Source organism: Magnolia sinica, chromosome 3 (assembly GCF_029962835.1).
Source record: "Magnolia sinica isolate HGM2019 chromosome 3, MsV1, whole genome shotgun sequence".
NCBI classification, from domain to species: domain Eukaryota; kingdom Viridiplantae; phylum Streptophyta; class Magnoliopsida; order Magnoliales; family Magnoliaceae; genus Magnolia; species Magnolia sinica.
Window position 1 is genome coordinate 22,615,240 of NC_080575.1, and position 20,088 is coordinate 22,635,327.

Below are 20,088 nucleotides of genomic sequence, written 5' to 3' on the forward strand. Positions count from 1 at the left end.
AGGTTATAGGTTATAGGTTTAGGTTATAGGTTTAGGTTTAAGTGTAGGTTATAGGTTTTAGGTTTAGGTTTAGGTGTAGGTTATAGGTTATATGTTTAGTTTTAAGTTATAGGTTTAGGTTTAGGTTTAGGTTATAGGTTTAGGATATAGGTTTAGGTTTAGATATAGGTTTAGGTTTAGGTTATAGGTTTAGGTTTAGGTTTAGGTTATAGGTTATAGGCTATAGGTTTAGGTTATAGGTATAGGTTATAGGTTTAGGTTTAGGTTATAGGTTAAGGTTATAGGTTAAGGTTATACATTTAAGTTTAGGTTATAGGTTTAGGTTTAGATGTATGTTATAGGTTATAGGTTCAAGTTTAGGTTATAGGTTTTAGGTTTAGGTTTAGGTTATAGGTTTAGGTTTAGGTTATAGGTTATAGGTTATAAGTTTAGGTTTAGGTTATAGGTTTAGGTTTAGGTTATGGTTATAGGTTATAGGTTATAGGTTTAGGTTTAGGTTTAAGTTATAGGTTTAGGTTATAGGTTTAGGTTTAGGTTAAGGTTATAGGTTAGGGAGTTGAGATTAGGATTAGGGGTAGGTTTAGGTTTAGGGATTTGAGAATAGGTTTTGGTTTAGGAATTCAGGTTCGGGTTCTTGTTCGGGATCGAGATCGGGTTTAGGTTTAGGTTAGGGATTTGAGTTTCGGTTTAGGTTTAGGTTTAGGAATTTAGGTTCAGGTTTGGGTTTAGGTTTAGGAATTTGAGAATAGGTTTAGGTTTAGGTTTAGTTTTAGATTAAGGTTAGGGTTATAGGTTTAGGTTTAGGTGTAGGGTTATAAGTTTAGGTTTAGGTTAGGGAGTTAAGATTATGATTAGGTGTAAGTTTAGGTTTAGGGATTATATATATATATATATATATATATATATATATATATATATATATATATATATATATATATATATATATCTTAAATAGACCCGCAAAGGTTCCAATGTTGGGTGTCCTCATCCTCATCGGTCCATGTGGTGTGGCCTACTTGAGTATTGGATTGGGTGGATGCGGCTTTGTAGGATCCCTCTAAGGCCCACTGTGATGTATTTTTCTTATATTCAGGCTGTCCATCTTTTTCACCAGGTTATTTCAGGGCATAATTCTAAAATTATAATAGATCCAAATCTTAAGTGGATCATGCTGATATTTTGTGGTCCATTCATCTAGGTCCACCCAAGATTTGGATCCCACCATGATGTATATGTTGTATCCAACTGTTAGGGCATGAGATGAAGAATGAGGTAGATCCAAAGCTCAAGTGGACCTCGAAACTAATTGGGGCCACCAAAGTTTTCGATCAAGCTGATATTAGTGTTATCCATTCTTCCGGTCTAGGTCTGTGTGAACTTACAAACAGGTTGGATCTCAAATAACCATCACGGTGGGTCCTATGAAGGAATCAACGGTCCGGGGCACTGTCCCCACCATGATGTTTAGTTTTAGGTTTTAGTTTTAGGTGTAGGTTTATGTTTAGGGTTATACTAGGGTCTGCTCTATCAATTTCGAGCTAATATATAAACTCGGGCCTGTCCAAATGGTCAAGCCACCCATATTGTTGTCCATAGAAAATGGACAGCTTCATCATGGTCATAACCATGGTTCCCACCTTCCAGAGACCCCCGCTCAACATGTGAATAGCTCCGATGCATATTCGGGTCTGCTCCATCAATTCTGAGCTAATACATATACACGGGCATGTCCAAATGGCCAGGCCACCCATATTGTTGTCCATAGAAAATGTACGGCTTCATCATGATCATAACAGCGGTTCCCACCTTCCAAGGACCCCCGCTCAACATCCAGATAGCTCCGACACACATCCGGGTCTGTTCTATCAATTTCGAGCTAATATAATTAAATGCTAAATTAGTTATCCATCAAAGGTTGGATAGATTGTAATACTTTCATATTCACATTTAAACGTCCACGCTGAAAATCCGGCAGCATCTCCCCATGCCTCTTCAGATAAGTTGATCTTACGTTACATTCTGATGCCAAATATCTAAAACAATGTAAAGATATTTGACATTGGATACGGAATGAGAGAAACATATCCAGATAGAAACGAGGAGATAGACCGTAAAGCAGGCATGAACATTTAAATAGATTATATGGAAGCATACTATCCATCTAACCTTAAATTGTCCAAAATGGGACAATTTGGGCGATTTCTATGCCACCAAAAATACACCATATCTGTGTATAGCCACATAGAAATCCTCAAACGGGTAACTAATTATCTAACTTACAAATCACAATCACAAATCACAACTATAAACTAACAAGTCACAATAATAATTTAAGAAAAAAAATGTATAATACATATTAAGCATCACTAAGTGAAAATATAATAGTTTCTTGAAATAATGAGAAAAGATCAAATACAACTCCCATAATCTACAAAGTATAATACAACTCCCACAATCTACCTTTTCCAGCTTATTTTAGCATGGTCCAAAAAATAAAGCAGATGCAAATTTCAAATGGACAACATCACAGGAAACATTAGTTATTAACAATTATAAATCCTTCATGGGTGATAAAAGTTTTAGATTAAGGTGATATTTGTGATTATTATTAATAATATTATTATTTTCCTTTCTCATGGTTCACGTGACCTTATCAAATGGTTGGATGGTCAATAAACATTATGGTGGATCGTAGGAAGTTCTTAATGGTGAGCGTTCAATGACCAGTATGCTCAATTACAGTTTTTTCTTAAATTTGGGCTGGGTTTAGTTTGGTTCCATTTTAGTGTAAACCAAAATTAAAATCAGGCCCATTTAAAACCACTGTCCAAACTGGGTTGTATCAAGTTGATTTTGAGAGGACCTGGACTTGACTTATTAATTAGCAACTTTTAGGCCTAGAGCTGCACCATGGTCTAAATTTTGAACATTTTCACACTCACGTCCAATGACCCAAGGGTCGATTGGATACACTTACACCCCTACATCTATTTAGGTAATGTAGAAAATATTCTGGAGCCGGGCTGAATCAAAATTTTGAACAGGGTCTGCCCAATAGGCCTATCTAGTCAAATTATGGGTCCAAACCAACCCAATTCAGAACCATTGGGCACTTAAATCTAATGTTATGATAAGTGGGAAGTGAGCTAGGTGAAGTGGGAAGTGAGCTAGGTGAAGGTAGTACAACCACACATTCTATCACAACACCTTTCATTATTTGAATACCTATGGAGAAATGATAAGGTGGGTTGTATGAATGGAAACCTTGCCATGCACATAGTTGTACTTGGAACCGTTTACATCCACATCAACAATCAGGACCGTCCATTAGGTACAACCCACTCTTCATAAACAGTCTTGAAAAATGTTATCAGGATCAAATGATTTAAACTGTCCATTCAGTGGCTTGCAGAGATTGATGGACAAGCTTGTTCATTAAAGATGAGTCGGGTAAAGGATGTTTAGGACCTCCTGATTGTTGGAGTTTTCTTATAGTAAAGAAAGATTATTCTTTGATGCAATTATTTTTCTTAAGAATTTTTATTTTTTGTTGCAATTATTTACTATAAAATTTGTGCATTAGTTACCACTATTGTCAAATGAGGCAATCTATCAACTGGAATATGAGAAAAATCATATTTGAAATTTTTTCCTTTCTCTCTAAGATTCCTTTATCCAACAATTATCACCACATTTTATTTACTATAAAAATTGTGCACTGTAAGACTTAACCGTGATTCACATTTACCAAAAAAACTTTCACCACATTTTATTTGCTATTAAATTTCTGGCACTGACCATTTTTAACTGTACATTTGTTGGCCACCAATCGGTTGGATAGAATCCTTCCATAAGTCTCATTTCTTGGATTTCTCTATTTACAACGTGGATCATGTTTCAAGTTTAGATGGACTCATGTCTTCTAGCCCATGCTAATAAATCTAAAAATGACGCATCAGGAAATGTGGCATCATGAAATGCTCTACCAAGATATCCCAGAGCATGAGCTTGGGCTTTCCCTGTTGTATAAGGGTTCCACAACTCTAAGATGCAGACTGTCTTACAAAATGAATGCCCCACACAACAATAGAAGTTTCTAGATTGGAAAATCCTAGCCATTGAATCTATGGTCTTTCTTTGTTGAATGTGCACAATTACCATTGTTTTTCTTGATCGTTTATCTGTTGGCCACTAAAATGGTTAGGATTTCCAATTAGAGAATTGCCAATGCATGAGCCAATCAAATTGGGGCCCACCATGTCAATGGTTTGGATCTTGGAACTATGGACCTCACTAGTACAGACTTAAAACCTTAGATACTCTTGAGCACGTTTGTTGGTTGTTTCCTTTACTATATATATATATATATATATATATATATATAGAGAGAGAGAGAGAGAGAGAGAGAGAGAGAGAGAGAGAGAGAGAGAGAGAGAGAGAGAGAGAGAGATTTGGCTTGTAGGTCCAAAATATTGATACTAGGTTGTTGGTCCATAATATTGGCACAGGTAATTATGCTAAATACAACATTACCTATACACACCATTAAAATCTCCAGTTCACACATGCCAACTTCTCACGCATTTGGGAAATCTGAGGCGTACATAAAAATAGGCCCAACCATCCAGATGACCCGACAATGATTAAGCTTGTCCCGTTATCAGGCAGGCCACCACCACATTAAAACAATGGACAATTTTGAGAAAAAACAAATTTAAAAAAGGCCAACAGTATGCATTCAATGTACATATGTGGCATGCCTAGATTGGACGATCCCAACTTCCTAGCCAGATCATCAGAAAGTTTGGCCCATGTTATGCTCCTCCTAGATGTGCCAAACACGTCACTTGGCACATGCTCAGTTTGTAGAGATGCCTTGGGATTAGCAAGCACAAAAGCCTAGAAGATATGAAACCTAGATTAAGAAACCCAGGTTAGTTTGATATATGGATAAGAGTTTATCTATTGATGATTAGCAAAGAATAAAGAATCTGATTGAATAGTCTTCTATCATGTAGAGCTTGCATATACAATGAGGGTGACTGAGAAGGACGAAAACTCTTCATAAAGCTTTCTTGGATACATCTCCAAGTCATTTCCACAAAAGTGCTAGTTTCATAATTAATTCTTAATAAGCAAATAATTTATTAAGCTAAACAAACACTTCTAAAGCTTTTAGTAATGATTTTGGGAATCAAATCAGTAATCACCCCAAAAATCCCTAAATTCCGATTTTGGACAATCCACCTTAAAATCCCCAAATTCCTAAATTGTCATCGAGATTGAAAGAGATTGAGAGAGAGAGAGAGAGAGAGAGAGAGAGAGAAATATGTCAACCGAGCTTCAGAGAGAGAAAGAGAAGGCGTGCGTGGGTAGGACTTTGGCAACGAGCGTGAGTGGAGAGAGAGAGAGAGAGAGAGAGAGAGAGAGAGAGAGAGCAACAGAGAGAGAGAGAGAGAGAGCGACTAAGGGAGATGGATGGGCGCTGGAGTCGTTTCGGCTTAAAACATAAGCTTATTACCGACGAAAATTTTCATCGGTAAACTTGTCACCATTCGTCAGTAAAAGGTTGTAAAAATATTTGGGCCCACCCATGCTCTATCAGCCCCATCCACTCCATACATATGCTTTTAAATATACTTATTAGTTACACCAAAAATAAAAATTACAAATCAACATCTATGATCAACCACACAAAGTGAAATAATATGTCCACCATTCATTTTGTTTGCCTTTATCAACGATTTTTTTCGTCGGTAAAATTATCCTTTACCGACGATATTGTATAACGTCAAGTAATATTTCCCAAAGAAATCAATTTCATCGGAAATAAGTTTGGGCAGGGCTCTATGGGGCCCACCGTGATGTAACTGTTTTATCCACTCCGTTCATCACTTTTCTCAGATCATTTTAAGGTATGCTCCTAAAAATGAAGCAGGTTCACAACTCCTGTGGACCAAACCAAAGAAAGCTGCAATGATAATGACACCCTCCAGTGAAACCTTTCCAAGGGACACCGTGATGTTTTTTTACCATTCAAGCTATTCATAATGTCATGTAGACGTGGACGAAGTGAAAACACAAATATCAGCTTGATCTAAAACTTCTCCAAGAAGTTTTTTATGGTGGACGTTCAATCCCCACTTTGTGCTCCCGTACTTAAGCCTTGGACCTGTATCATTCATAATCATATATTGGGCCCACCTAGATGTGATTCACATATCCAGCCCATTCATTATGTGTGTCCCACTTGGATGAGGGGTCAGACCAAGTTTCAGCCCCATCCAAAACTTATGTGGGCCCCACCAAGTGCTTTTATATATTTTAGTATGTCTTCATATAGTTTTAGATGGTATGGCCCACCTGAGTTTCGTATATGGATGATTTTTAAGATATCTCATTACCTAAAGGGGACACATCAAATTCATTGTGTTGATGTTTGACACACATCATGATGGGCCCCACAAAACTTACTAACATTATTTCTTACGTTCTCAGGGGGTCAATAAGTTGGGTCACAATTTTGACCAGAATATTTGGCCCATTTTACATGTCTGGTCCATTCACTCTATTTTACTGATCATTACCCTCAATTTGACTAGTTACTCGCCCCGATCATGCTACATATGAGAAAGATATTAGGCATACAAGATTGATCAACAATTTGAGTGAATTTTGATTTAAACATCTGAAGTTATTTACTCTTCAATCTGGACTGATCAGATTGTCCAAAAACGGTTAAAGGTTGTTCATAATATCAAAAAGATATGAATGAAGAGAAAACAAAAACATCAGCTTGATCCAAAACTTCTATGGCCATCAAGAAATTTTCAATGGTAGAGGTTCAATCACACTATTTCATGTGGTGTGGTCCACTTGAGCTTTGGATATGCTTCCTTTTTGTTCTTTAGACCTCAAATTACCTGTTAACATGGATGAACGTAGTGGATAAAATAAATAAATAACGGTGGACCCCACAGAATTTACTCAGTATGCTAAGGGTAAAAATCACGTTTTTTTTTTTTCAAAATGTATATTTTTTTTAATCTTAATTTTTCTTTCAAAAGTTTTAACAAAATATCATATTTATTATCAAATATTTCAAAAAAAATAATATGCAATTTCTAAAATTTTATTGTCAAAATCTAAAAAATTTTATCAAATTTTATTTTATTTTTATCAAAAAATTCAAAATGTCAATTTTTACCGACGTTGTATGTATTTCGTCGGTACAAACTCCTTTACCGACAATTTTTTTCATCGGTAAAAAGTTCCTTTATCGATGATATTGTATAACGTCAGAAAAATAGCCTCTCCGATCTTTTGCCAACGAAATATTTAGTTTGTCGGGAAAAATTACTCTTTTACCGACGATTTTTTTCGTTGGCAAAACGTTCCTATACCAACGATATTGTATAACATCGGAAAAATAGCCTCTCCGATCTTTTGTCAACGAATTATTTGGTTCATTGGTAAAAATTACTTTTACCGACAAAATGATCGTCGGTAAAAGAGTTTTCACCGACGATAAATAATTTCGTAAGGAAAAGTTTCCAAGCTGTCGTTGTAAATGGTGGCGAAAAGTTATTCGGTCCAAGAATCCACTCATAGAAATCTCAATATTTAATTGACTGATTCAATGGATAACTCGATTGGAATTGAAGTCCTATCCTATCAAATTACAAGATAATTCTGTTAAACCATCATTCATGTATCAAAACAGATTTAAACTTCAGTTGAATTGGTTCCCACAAAAATAACCAACGTAATGATCATAGGAAATTCAAAGCATCTACCATGCCTAGAGTCAATGAAAGATCAATGGATTTTACATATCAATCCATTGCAAAAGAGATAAGAAACTATTTTTAACTTTTCTAAGCATCCAATATGCCCGAAGTCGACAATGGATCAAAATAAAGTAGGAATAAATCTTCATTTAAACCAAATATTTAGCAAATTGTTCAACATTCAAAGCAAATAACTTAAATGAAAGTAAACTAAATATTAAGAATAACTACAAGCTTCATCCTTTAGCCTTAACTAAGAGTTTCGCCTAACAAGACTAACATCTTATGAGAAAAACTAAAAGATCTAGTAGAACCCATGAAGAAATTAAAGTAGAAGAATATTGTCGGGGCTCCACCTAGGTCTTCTCTCCATTTCCAAACCCTAGAATATGATTTGGAACATCCCAGGGACTCCTTTAAATAGTTTCGGAAATCAATCTTTCGCACTTCCTCAGAAAAGTTTGCAAACCGACTTTAAATTTACGCAGTCTCCTTCGATGGCATCGAAGCTCCTTTGATGGCAAATATTTCGATGGCATTGAACACTCCTTCAATTGCATCAAAGGGTGCATAAATATATCAATTAAGAAAATTGAATTTTCCTTGATTTTTGCGATGGGATCGAAGTGGCTTCGATCAGATTGAAGTTATCTTCAATGGCATCAAAGCTGTCCTTGATGGCATCGAAGGTTTATTTCTGTAATTTTTCAAGATATTATTTTTCTAGCCCCAGCATTTCAGAATATAAATTTTTAGACCTTGAATCTTCAGGATATGATTTTCCAGGCCTTGGTTTTATTCTCATGGATGAGAATCTTCATTAATGTTATTTGAAAAAAATAAGGTGCAATTATGAAGTATTCATTCATTCATTTCACTAACACCCAGAATTCTTGGACATGAGTATGTACTCGAGTCGCGAAAACTCGGGGCATTACACAAGGTACTTTACAACTCCAGGGACCCTACAACAAAATAGGGTAGAAGAGAGGATGAATTGAACTCTATTGGAGAGGGCGAGAAGTATGCATTTACATGCAAGGCTACCTAAAAGCTTCTGGACAGAAGCGGTGAACATGGCATGCTATATTGTAAACTGGTCACCATCTACAACGCTAGATTCTAAGGTTATAGACGAAGTATGTATAGGCAAGGACATCGATTACTTAGGATTAAGGATCTTCAGGTGTCTAGCATACATCCATGTGCATCGTGGACAAAGGTTGAAGTTGGATCTAAAGTCTAGGAAATGCGTCCTTTTCAAGTATGAGAAAGGTGTCAAGGGTTATAAGCTTTGGCATCCATTTTCACAGAAGGTGGTCATCAGTAGAGATGTTATCTTCGATGAGGTATTAATATTGAAGGTTAAAAAGGAAGCTTCAGAGAAGTCAGATAAACATGATGAGACCGAGAGAATTGTTGGTGCAAGTAGTTGAGCAGTTTACTGAAGGTGAAATTTAGCAGGAGAAAGAAACTAGGCAAAAATAATCAGTAGGATACCCATGAATGCATAGCCAGGAACAGGGAAAAAAGAGCCATTAGAGCTCTGGTTCAATAAAGGGTTTGATGACGTGGTCTCTTTTGCATTGTGCATATGGAGTGAAGATCTCTCCACCGTTCAAGAGGTGAGATCTTTATAAGATGGTGACAAGCAGATGTGGCCATGGCAGAAGAGATGAAATCTTTACATAGCAATCAGACATGGGAGTTGGTGGAACTTTCCAAAAGGTCAGAAGGCTATATGGTATAAATTGATCTACAAGAAAAATGAAGCATTAATAGAAAAAGATGTTGAGAAGTACATGGCATGTCTGGTAACAAAAGGGTTCACAGAGGGAAGGAGTAAATTATAATAAATTTTCTCTCTGATTGTGAAACATACCTTAATCAGGTTGCTACTAGCGATGGTAGAGAAATCCAAATTGAAATTGGAGCAGCTCGATGTGAAAACCATATTCCTTTATGGGAACTTGGAGGAAGTCATTTACATCCATAGCTCAAGTGGCAGACTGAGTGAAAGATACCTCGTTTCAACACTGAGGTCTTGGTATCCATTCCTTAATGGGGGTGGCTAACAGTGAAGTGTGAACTAACAATGGGTGTACTAACAAGCTAACCAAAAAAATAAAAAACCTAAAGTATTCGAAGAGCTTGATAAGGAAGGCCATGTGTGTATGCTGAAGAAGTCATCATATGCGCTAAAGTAGTCTTTGAGGTAGTGATATAAGTTGTTCAATTCGTACATGGTGAAGATTGAGTATAACAGGTGCAAGTACAATTGTTACATTTATTATGGGGTACTTAAAGATGGGTCTAACATTCTACTGATGTTTTAACATAAATGATATGTTGATTACTACAAAGGACAAGAAGGAGATACGACACTTGCTTAAGTCTCTGTTAAATAAGGAGTTCGACATGAAAGATCTAGGTGCTGAGAAGAATATCCTAGGCATGGAGATACATAGAGACAAATAGTTTATTAAGTTGTGGCTTTCTCAGAAGGGTTATGTGCAGGAGGTGCTAGAGAGGTTCTACATGGAATGTGCTCAACTAGTTAGCACGCCTCTAGCAGCTCACTTTAAATTGTCAATTAGATCTTGTCCAAGTACATAAGATGAGATTTAAAAAATGTCATGGGTGTTGTATGCAAGTGCAGCAGGGAGTCTCATGTATGCAATAGTTTGAACGAAGCCAAATATCTCACAAGCAGTCAGTGTGGTTAGCATATATATGTCGAATACAGGGAAAGAGCATTGAAATGTTGTTAAGTGGATTCTCACGTATCTTAGGGGCATGGTCGACACTAGGATCATATTCAGGAGATATGGAGCTTCAAGTGAAATTGTGGGCTATATGGATTCGGATTATGCTGATGATCTAGACAACAGGAGGTCCACAATGGGATATGTTTTCACATTAACAGGCAAATCAGTATATTGGAGATTTAACTGCAGTCTACAATAGCGTTGTCTACTACCGAGGCAAAATACATGGCTGCAACGGAGGCGTCAAAGGAGGCATTATGGTTAAAATGTTTGATAGGAGAACTTTGGTTGAAGCAAGAGGAGATTCAGTTGTATTACGATAGTCAAGAGTGTTATCCATATGTTGGCAAAGCTGGTGATCACAATGAAGTTCAAGCATTGCTTGGGCTTGATCAACCTCACTAGCTATCAATGAGATTGGGCTTTCTTACAATGGGGTACGGATAGAGTTGCATTCCAGGTGGAGAATGCAGGAAGTAGTCTACTCTCGAGGTAGAGATTGCTCAGGAGGTTTTCAAGGTGACCTGGCATAATGCAAATCAAGGTGGATATTATTATGCAGGGTGCTTTAGATTCTGCCAATTTGCTGTACTCAGAAGTTCAGGTTTGGTTCCACCGAAGGCATTTTCAGTTCGACCGGAAATTGGAAAACTCTCAAGTTACTTGCTGTGATGTTTTGGTTATTTTCGGTTTGACCAAAATTCTAATCGAGTCAATTCGGTTTGACCAAAGATTATGTTCGGACTTGTTACGCATAGTTGCGGAAATAGGACTATTGAGCCTAACCCACGATTAAGGCTTGTATTCTAATGTTCACTCCCCAAGTATAGGGTTGTGATGTAGTAATAAACTCGGTAAGACCGAGGTCGAATCCACAGGGACTGAAACTTGTGCATTTCCTGAAACTAGGTAGAAATAGAACTAGTCTAGGATGCGATCTAAAACAAATAGAATTTAGGGAATAATTATGGAATAATTATCTAAAACTTAAGTAATTCAGAGGAAAGAAACTAGGGATTCAGAGGATCCACTTGTAGGGATCAGGGAGATCTTATGCCTGCATTAAGATTCATGGAAATCAAATTGAACCTACTTGATTTAGTCTTCATGTGATGAAAGGAATATGAATCAGAATGGATTCTATCATCAAACCATGCCCAAGAGACAGAGCAAACAACAGAATTAAACCAATTACCAACCAATCAGATGATTGTGAAGGTTAGGAAGGATACCGCCATCCAGCCATGCCCAGGAGACGATGGCGAACAACAGGGCTTCCTGACTTCACAATCAAAATACGGAAAAGGAAATACTCAAAGCCATTGCAAACCCATTGTAATGTCAGTCACAACAGGTCATTAAAGACTACAAATATTCTCATAATTAAATCAAAATTCAATTCAGTCTAAATAAAAGGCATAATAACAGTCTCCCATCACGCTACAGGCTTCACCTCTTAGCCCTAGCTAAGAGGTTCAGCCAGACATGAATGGCTTGAACTTCTTAGCAAATAAAAAGAAAAAGAAAACGAAGAATAAAAGAAAAATAAGAAAAACTTCTTATCTTTTCTCTCTCATCTTTTCTCTCTCTCTCGTTTTCAGCAGAAAGCCAAGCTCCCTGTCTTCTCCTTGTGCAGCCGTCCAAGCCCAACTCCTCCTGTCCCTCCAACTCTACAGCAGCACTCTCTTCACGGCTCAGCAGCCCTGCTTCGTTTTCCTCTCCCGTTCAAACGCTAATCTCCTCCTTGAATGCCTCCCTCTCAATGCCCTGGTTCCCTTCTATATATGCCTTAGGCGCATGCTGTGGCTCCTGGAGTCCATGCGGAAAACTCCTGGAAGGTTTCTTACGCAGCCAGCGATGCAGCAGCATACGCAGCAAAAAATCAAAACGTAAAAGGAGTCGCGTTTGGCCTCAGTTTGGGAGGCTCGCCGTCCAGTAAGCTCAAAACCGACTTCATGGCTAGGGTCATTCCTGGCTTGGGCATCATCTGGACGGTTTGGATCACCAATCCGATCACAGGCAGTGGCCCACAATCGGCCGAAAATTCTGGATTTTCCGGATGCGAAAACAGGGTACGTAATGTACTTGCATTGTACTGATGGTGGGGCCCACTTCACTGTTTTTTTGGGAAATCCAAGCCGTCCAGTGGATTCAGGACGAAAAACCGTTCAGGAAAAGCGAGATTGTATTGATTTCGGTGTGGTCCCACAAGATCGTTCAGTCCACCGTCCATCTTCCGTTCGGACGGCTGGATTGTGATATATGCCATCTCCTAAAATTCTGTCACCTAGGCATTGGCAATACAGCCTTTGAAATCTTAATGGACGGCCTGGATCTTCTAATCACATGATGAGTGGGGCCCACTGAGCAAACCGACAGCCGGACAGCGTTACGCTGTTGCGTAATTGAAGAATTTGAGTTTGTATTGGTCAGCGCCTGCTGACCGACTTTGAGTGCACGGGTGCATGACTGGTGCACTTGCAGACTGTACACATGCAATGCACATGGGGTCCATCATGGTGTGTGTACAAAATCTCCTCCATCCACCTGGTTCTTCACATGATTTTAGGCATCGAGACCGAAGATGAGGCGTATCCAGAGATCAGGTGGGCCCCAGATCAGTAAATTGTGGGCTGAAATGTCCGTTGGGCCACTTCCACAGCGATCCAATGGATGAAATTTTACATGTACGGTTCATTTATGGTCCTCAGGCCACGAATGGAGTTTCGAACTGATTAGATGGTGGGAACCCTATGATCTTGCATTCTGGACACTTTTCAGGCCATTTGAGCTTCAATTTCTCGATTTTCTTGGATCCCTGGCATGCAAATCTGTCGATCTTGGTCTCCTAGGGTCCGTCGCTTGCCTTGGTGACTTCAGACTGTTAAATCCATGCTTTAAGTACCCTTTTCAGTCCACGCTTATAAATCTACCTTGCAACACAAACACGATTAAAATAGGGCGTTAAACAGTATCGTGTTCGTAAATCTAGATAACAACTGGGTCTGATAAGCAATATTTGACCCTCAACACAACCCCCAACCAGCATTTTGCTAATCCCGAGCAAAGTATGCGAAAAAATAAGTTGAGAATTACAGGACAATTTCTACAAATTCAAGAGATTTATGAGAACAATTCAGATACTCGAATTCTAAGATTTATGAATGTTGGCATTACTTTCTCCTGAAATCAAGCTCATGGTAAACTTCATAATCAAGCTCTAATATTAATCCATTAATTAGAACGATTCTAAATATTGAGTTCCATGAGTGTATAGTGTAATCTCGGCTTAACATTATTAAACTTCATTTCTCTAATTCAGGATATCATTGGTAACCACAAGAGAATTCGTGATAACCAACACCTAAACCAAAGCTTGATTCATTCTTCCAACTTTTGATGATTTTCACACTATGTCAACTTTTTAAAAGTACAGCCAAGGAGGAGAATCGAATCTACACCTATAGGGAGCAAACCTATGGTAAAGACCGGTCGCCAAAAAGTTCATGGATGTCAACCTTGGGGAATCGAATCTACACCTGTAGGGAGCAAACCTATGGTGAAAACCATTCGCCCAATCTTTTCAATTTCTCAGGTTGGTTCCTTTCAAGCTTAGTGATCACCAAATTAATCCTTCAATATCGAATGAAACCTTAATGTGTAAGTGAGATGTGACATGTGAAATTATGATTCAATCAATGTTTAAAACTTCTAATCATGGATTAATAGTTCTAACTTAACTGTGAAATCTAACAAATAGTTAAATCCAAGAGTCATCAATTCCAACATCACTTATCTTGTAATTCTAAATCCAAGATGGCTGTCAAAATCGCTTCGAATTCATACGAAATTCTAGAAAAATTTAAAAATTTTCACAATTTCTGCTCAAGACTAAGAAAAACACTGATTAGGAAACCTAATCTCCCACCCCAACCAAAAATCTACATTGTCCTCAATGTAAAAGATATGAGCGTGCAATGCACTTAGGACAACGAAAAGTGAATATGAAGTGATGGGAAGATAGTACCTGGCTGATGAATCGAGAGACACTTTCCAAGAGATCGCAGCATGGGCGTTGGTCAGCACGAGAGAGAAAGCAATACAAAAATAACAAAAATAAAACCCTACCTATACCACTTTCGCAGGTACTCTCGATTGCATTTAGCATATGCAACAAGCCTTTAAACCTTTAGGTTTCCCCTAGTGGACGAGTTGTAGTCTCGTGAGGGTTTGTAGTAACGTTACCCACAAACATTGAAATAACTAATGATAAGAATGAAAAGAAGTGAAGAGCTGGGTTGCCTCCCAGGAGCGCTAAGTTTACCATCTTCAGCCAGACAAATAAAACAACTACCCTAGTCCTATGAAAGCGATAAACCTACCTATACCTCCATCAGACTAGGAGATCAATCCTGGTAAACAGGATCAGTCAGAGGTATGGACATGTCCTCTGAATCAAATTTCTCGACAAATGGTTTCAATCGATGTCCATTGACTTTAAACTCCTTGCCATTGTCAAGATCTTTTATCTCAACGGCCCCATGAGGAAAAATAGTAACAACAATGTAAGGGCCGGTCCAACGAGATCGAAGCTTACCCGGAAAGAGATGTAATCGAGAATTGTACAAAAGGACCTTCTGACCAGGCGCGAATGATTTTCGCAAAATGTGTTGGTCATGAAATGCTTTCATCTTGTCCTTGTAAATTCTCGAATTATCGTACGCATCATTCCGGATTTCCTCCAGTTCATTCAATTGAAGTTTGCGTAGCGAGCCAGCATTGTCCAGATTGAAATTAAGATTTTTGATTGCCCAGTACGCTTTATGTTCCAGCTCCACAGGCAAGTGACAAGCTTTCCCATAGACAAGTCTAAAGGGAGACATTCCAATAGGGGTTTTAAAGGCAGTACGGTATGCCTATAAGGCATCGGTCAATCGGATTGACTAATCCTTACGGTCAGGGTTAACTGTTTTCTCCAAAATATTTTAATTTTCCTATTAGAAATCTCAGCTTGCCCACTTGTCTGTGGGTGATATGGGGTGCTCACTCTATGATAGATACCGTATTTCTTCATTAAGCTCTCGAATGGTCTATTACAAAAGTGCGAGCCCCCATCACTAATGATGGCTCGAGGCGTTCTGAATCGAGAAAGGATGTTTTCTTTTAGGAATTTAATGACCGTGCGATGGTCATTAGTTCGACACGGAATCGCTTCGACCCATTTAGTGACATAATCCACAGCGAGCAAAATATACAGATTTCCAAACGATTGGGGGAATGGTCCCATGAAATCGATGCCCCGGCAATCAAATGCTTCAATGATAAGAATGAGATTCAAAGGCATCATATTTCGACGGGACAATGCTCCTAATTTCTGACAACGCTCACAAGCTTTGCAAAACTCATGAGTGTCCCTAAACATAGTGGGCCAGTAAAAGCCACACTGCAGAATCTTGGCCGTGGTCTTTTTAGCAGAAAAGTGACCACCACAGGCCTGTGAGTGATAGAAGGAGATGACGCTCTGATGCTCATCGTCTGGTACACATCTCCTTAGGATTTGGTCTAGGCAATATTTAAATAAGTAAGGATCATCCCAGAAAAAGTTGCGCACCTCGGTGAAGAATTTCTTCTTATCTTGCCAAGTCCACTGTGTCGGTATGGCACCTGTAGCAAGATAATTAGCAATATCAGCAAACCAAGGTGAATGGGAGACTCTGAACAGTTGTTCATCAGGGAACATGTCATTGATATGAGTCGTCTCAAGGGGCTCAGAGGTATTAAGGCGAGAAAGGTGATCGGCCACTACGTTCTCTACTCCATTTTTATCTTTAATTTCCAAATCAAATTTTTGGAGTAGAAGGATCCATCGTATCAAACGGGGCGTAGAATCATTCTTCGAAAGAAGATACTTAAGTGCCGCATGATCTGTGTAGATAATGATCTTGGATCCGATCAAGTAGGACCTAAATTTGTCCAAGGTGAACACTACAGTTAAGAGTTCCTTTTCCGTAGTCGAGTAGTTCACCTGGGCAGAATTTAAAGTTCTACTTGCGTAATGAATGACGTAGGGCCTCTTATCTTTTCTCTGGCCTAGGACTGCCCCAAGAGCATAATCAGAAGCGTCGCACATAAGCTCAAAAGGAAGGCTCCAGTCGGGTGGCTGCATGATAGGTGCAGTGGTTAACATGCCCTTAAGCTTGGTGAAAGCTTCCTGGCATTGCTCAGTCCACTCGTACAGAGCATCTTTTTGAAGAAGAGTACATAAAGGACGAGAGAGGAGACTAAAGTCCATTATGAATCGCCTGTAAAATCCTGCGTGTCCTAAGAAGGATCGCACGTCTCTGATGTTCTTGGGTGGAGGTAGGTTAGAGATAAGATCGATTTTTGCCTTATCTACCTCGATTCCCTTGGACGAGATGATATGCCCAAGGACAACTCCCTTCTGAACCATAAAATGGCACTTCTCCCAATTAAGTACCAAGTTTTTCTCTTCACATCTTTTCAGCACACATTTAAGACTTTCTAAGCACTTACTGAAAGATGGACCGTAAACAGAGAAATCGTCCATGAAGACCTCTAGATATTGCCCCACCATATCAGAAAAGATACTAAGCATACATCGCTGAAAGGTGGCAGGGGCATTACATAGCCCGAATGGCATCTTTCGATAGGCAAAGGTGCCGTAGGGACATGTAAATGTGGTCTTTTCCTGGTCTTCAGGGGCTATCTCTATCTGGTTGTAGCCCGAATACCCGTCAAGAAAACTGTAATAGGAATGACCAGTTAACCTTTCAAGGATCTGATCAATAAATGGTAAAGGAAAGTGGTCTTTCCTCGTGACGGTATTCAACTTCCTATAGTCAATGCACATTCTCCAACCAGTAGTGACTCTAGTTGGCACGAGTTCATTATTAGCATTGGCTACGATGGTGATTCCGGACTTCTTAGGGACCACTTGAGTTGGACTCACCCATTGACTATCAGATATAGGGTATATAATACCCACGTCCAATAGTTTAAGAACCTCGGCCTTAACCACTTCCTTCATGTTTGGATTTAGTCTACGTTGTGGTTACCGAGCGGTTTTTGCATTATTCTCAAGATATATGCGGTGAGTACAAATCGAGGGATCGATTCCCTTGAGGTCTGCTATCGTCCACCTCAGGGCTCCTTTATGCTCAATGAGAGTAGATATGAGCATACTCTCCTGTTCTTTCTCTAGGTGGGCAGAGATCACCACCGGGTATGTCTCATCTTGACCTAAATAGGCATATTTCAAATCAAAGGGCAAAGGTTTTAAGTCAAGCTTCGGCGGCTTGAGGTTAGACGGTAGAGACACTACATCGGTTTGTGGCAATTCTTCAAATTGTGGCCTCCACCGGTTAACTTCAAGTACCGATGCAGTATCAAGCAAGGCACACATCTCCTTAATCATGTCATCATCAAAATCATGGGAGTGGGCCAGGCACGTCTCCAGATGGTCGGAGGATAAGGTCAGTGGTGTCGTATCTTCCACGAAAGAGTCAATCATGTTAATGTCGTGGAAATCGTCATCATCCTCTGAGTTGCTGTCGTTATTGAAAAAAATATTTGATTCCAATGTCAAATTTCCAAAAGACATAGTCATGACACCATTCCTGCAATTGATAATTGCATTTAACGTGGCAAGGAATGGGCGACCAAGAATGACGGGAATCTGAGTGCTCATGTTATTGATGGGTTCGGTGTCCAGGATGATAAAATCTACAGGGTAGTAAAATCTATTGACCTGGACTAACACATCCTCAATTATCCCTCTTGGTACACGAACAGAGTGATCAGCAAGTTGTAGTGTGGTTAGGGTGAGTTTTAATTCACCAAAACCTAACTGTTTGTATACCGAGTAGGGAATCAGATTGACGCTCGCTCCTAAGTCAAGAAGTGCGTGATCAATTCGATGGTTCCCGATTACACATGATATGGTTGGGCTACCAGGATCCTTGAATTTCTACGGCACGTCTTGCTTCAGGATGTCACTCACTTTCTTAGTCAAGAAGATTTTCTTTTGAATAATTTTCCGTCTTTTGGTCGTGCATAAGTCTTTCAAGAATTTGGCATATGAAGGTATCTGTTTCACGACATCAAGTAGAGGAATGTTGACTTTCACTTGTTTCAACACCTCTAAGATATCCTAAGAGTTAGAGAGAGGTTTTGGTGAAACCAACCGTTGGGGGAATGGAGCAACTGGCTTCTCTAGAGTTTCGGTTCTAATTTTTGTGGGGCATCACTGGATCCATCATTATTGTCATCTTCTGGTTCTTGAGGCTTTTCGGGCCTAACCGGAAGGGTTTTATCAATGATCTTTCCACTCCTAATAGTGGTGATGGATTTAGCGTGCCCCATCTGATTTGAAGAGTTGGGATCATTAATCTCGTACTGCGGGTTAGGATTGGGGAGAGGTTGTGCAGGAAGCACCCCCTTTTTTATAACCATCATACGAGAATCTATCTTTTGCATAAAATCTGTAATTCCCCGCATTGCCTGAGCCAGCTCTTGTATGAAATTTTGAACCGGTTCCTCTTGAGGTTTCACTTGATTTGGATTTTGATTGAAGAAACCTGGAGGAGTAGCCGTTTGTCCGTTCCTCCAACTAAAGTTTGGATGATTTTTCCAGTCATGATTGTATGTATTGGAGTTAGGTCCAGTAAAAAGTCTTTGATAGTTGTTTACGGCATTGGCTTGTTCATTCAACACTCCTCGAAAGGCAGGTATTGTAGGACAGTTTTCAGTTGTATGAATGTTGCAATCACAAATGCCGTAAACAATTTCATTGACCTTATCCTTCTTTCCTTCCATGGCCTCAACTTTCCTTATGAGCGTAGTCACTTTACACTTGAGATCATCCTCTTCTTTCAAGAGATATAATCCACCTTTCTCCTTTAATTGAGTCGGCCTAGACGTGGTGTTCGCCATTGGGTAATAGTCCCATGATTGTGTTTTTCCAGCGAGACTATCGAGGTAATCCCATACCTCGTCAACATCTTTATTAATGAACTCTCCATTACACATTGTCTCGACCATTTGGCGCATGGAAGATGTCAGTCCATCGTAGAAAAAATTTGTAATGCGCCACGTTTCAAATCCGTGTTGTGGGCATGAACTGACCAAATCTTTGAACCTTTCCCAACATTGGAAGAATGTTTCATCTTTCTTTTGGGCAAAGTTCATGATTGCTTTTCTGAGGGTAATCGTTTTATGATGTGGGAAGAATTTTTTTATGAATTCCCTCTGCATGTCGTTTCATGTGCCAATGGATCTAGGACGCAGTAAATGTAACCACGTCTTAGCTTTCTCTTTTAAGGAAAAAGGAAAGAGTTTCAGCCAAATTGTATCCTCAAATACATTAGCTATAATCTCATCAAACTCTTTCAAATATAAATATGGACTCTCTGATTCAAGTCCATGGAATTTGGGAAGGAGTTGGATAACTCCTGGCTTGATGTCCATTTGTCCTGTGTTTTCAGGGAAAATCATGCATGAGGGCATACTCA

The 20,088-nt window shown here is 39.0% G+C and overlaps 1 non-coding gene across 1 annotated transcript; it reads left to right on the plus strand.

Annotated features, from left to right (window-relative positions):
* The first annotated feature begins 19,676 nt into the window (after positions 1–19,676).
* LOC131241553 (small nucleolar RNA R71) lies at positions 19,677–19,783 on the plus strand. Its single transcript, XR_009169114.1, has one exon. It is a non-coding gene; the product is annotated as a small nucleolar RNA R71 (small nucleolar RNA).
* The last annotated feature ends 305 nt before the right edge of the window (positions 19,784–20,088 follow it).